The following is a 2,788-nucleotide window of genomic DNA, read 5'->3' on the forward strand; positions in this document are numbered from 1 at the left end:
GCTTGAATTATTCAGTTGCAGCCATTAGCATAAAGGCAGACATTTTATATTTAGCTCCCCGATGTTGACTGCATCAACAGTTCCCTCTGCAGCGGGCGGCCCACGCCGTCTGGGACAACGTACCGGACACGAGGCGTGGGCCTGGACTCAGAACCTGTCGCAATTAGGGACCAAGGATGTGTCAAAAGTCTCCTCACAATTATTTCAATCATGACTTGATGGCTCCATGCCGTTTCTAAATTGGGTGACCGATAATTTACAGTAAGCAAAACGCGGAAAAAAAGAAGAAGCTCTATTGTCGTTTCCCCTGATGAGTGGCCTGTGCGTGTCTAAACACGCCGTACGCGACCGTCCAAGGCTCGTTTGTCACCGTTAACGTCGGCGAGGAGGGACACTTTATCATATTCCGCTGCGCTAATTTGCAGCGCTGCGATGGGAGCTGGGGCGGGGCCGGCGTGCCGCGATGAAAGCTCTCCGTCGGCCTCTTAACCGACACCGGATCCGAACGGGACGAACCCCTTGAGCCAGGGCTTTAGGGGCGACCTCCCGAGCTTTGAGGCGGGCGGCGACATCCTCGCTCTCCTAATGTTGGTCGTTTAGTCTCCACCTGCGAACACCGTGGTCTGTGTGTGAGCGGAGCAATCTTCAAGTGTGTCGTTTGGAGAGTTTCTGTGTGCGCGTGTGTGCGTTTGTGTATGTGTGTTTCACACATGTGTGTCTGTGAGTGTGTGTCAATGTTAGTTAATGCGTGCGTCGGTGGAGGTGTGTGCACGCACACTTCCCAGGCGGCGCTTTGCGTATGCGTGTGTGACGACGGGTCTCGAGGTCTCTGGTGCGTGCGCTCTCCGGGACGGCTTCAGCGCGGTTCCACCGGAGGGGGTTTAGGCCGTGACCCCGGCAGCTGCCCTCTGTGACCCCCCCACTCATCTCTGATCCGCTGTCACCCTGCCACGCACCCTTGGGCTGTAGCCGCGCCCTCCCTCGGCGCGAGGAAGCTGCTGGCTCCTCACGCCTCAATCTGGTCCCAGAGGCACTCGCTCCTCAACCTCCAACTCTTCGTTCGTCTCTCTTTCTCTCTGTGTCTCTCCAGCCCCCCTCTGTCTCTCTGTCACTCTCTCTGTGTGTCACTCTCTCTGTGTTTCTCTCTTTGTCTGTCTCTCTCTCTCATTCTACATCTCTCTTTCCATCTCCCATCTCTCTTTATTTCTATGCATCTCTTCTTCTACCTCTAACTCGTTTTCCTTCTCTGTCTCTGTCTCTGTCTCTGTCTCTCCCGCTCTCGCTCTCGCTCACTCTCTCACTCTCACTCTCTCACTCTCTCTCGCTCTCTCACTTTATGTTTAACTCTTTCTCCCTCCTGTCTCTCTCTCACTCTTTCACTCTCTCTAACTCTGTGTCACTCTCTCACACAATCTGTTGGAGGCTCCCTGCTAGAGGAACACGCGTCCAAACAGAATGAGATCATGTGTGCAGATGGCACGCCTCATTCAACTCAAAACAAATGGAGAGGCTGGCGCAAGGATTCCTATGTCCAGTTTTTTTTTCCCAATTTCCCACAGAAGGTGAATGGTATTGCTGTGGTTGTATTTTTTATGCAGTTGCTGATGTTTTTCTTTTATTAAAAGTGTGTTTGATTAGGCTGAGTTAATCTCTGAGTTAATCTGAGTTAGTCAATATTATTTTTTTCTGTATTTCGTTTGTATTTAACAGTAGATATGTGCTGTATGTGTTATGCATTCTGTATTAACATAGCATTTATAATGTATCCAATGTTATTCCATATTATTCATGATCTAACGGTCTTTTCTACATAATATATGGGCTACACAGGCTGGATTGTGGAATAAATTGAAGATTGACAACGTTATTTCTGCTTATTGGATGCAGCTAAGCAGAAGAGTATTAAATAACTGGATTTAGCCATGTTGGTGACATATTCATGACTTATTCATTATAATTTTTTTCTAAATAGCACTCAATCAAACAGCGATGTTGTAGATAACTCTAAGGTTAATTTGCGTGTGTATGCGTGCATATCTGGGGTAAGGAGGAAAAAGGGGTAGGTAGGAAATATATGTGTGCGTTTGTTTTGACAGTGTTTCATTATTCTGTATAATTTTGCTAAGCTTACAGATTCCCCGTCTCCCTCCTGAAAGATAGGGTTGAACGCAATTAGCATCACCTGGTCGCAGCAGCAAATCACCTGTTTGATATTCAGATAGCGGAGGAAACAAACAATACCTTTAACGGTTTCACCCCAGCTCCCCGGCCTGCTCCGACATACGGCGGGGAGCTCACTGGTGAATGCCACATGAAGGCATTCTTCTTCATTCCGTGTAGATTTGGACAGCGTTGATGCCCACAGTTCTTTGAGCGATCCTTCGCTATATGATGGAATAATTTCCCTTTTCCCACTAGAACAGGGGTATGCGGTTCTTTTTTTACCCCTTTCTTTGAACTTTTTTTCTTCAGGTGAAGGAGGGCAGAATTCAATTTACAGTTTGCTCAATATTGCTTTATGCCCCCCCCCCCCGTCCTCGTGTCCTTCCCTCCCTACACACACACACACACACACACACACACACACACACACACACACACACACACACACACACACACACACACACTTGCATGCAGAACTTGCAGTGATTCTGCAACTCTGCTGCCGCATCAAACTGCGGAAAAAAAAAGTCAAACCGGTAGAATAAATATGTTCAACTTTTCCTCTTTTCGTCACACACATATTCTCTCTCTGACACAGACACGCACACGCACACACACGCACACA

The sequence above is a fragment of the Gadus macrocephalus genome, chromosome 23 (genome assembly GCF_031168955.1).
Source record: "Gadus macrocephalus chromosome 23, ASM3116895v1".
Lineage (NCBI taxonomy): Eukaryota > Metazoa > Chordata > Actinopteri > Gadiformes > Gadidae > Gadus > Gadus macrocephalus.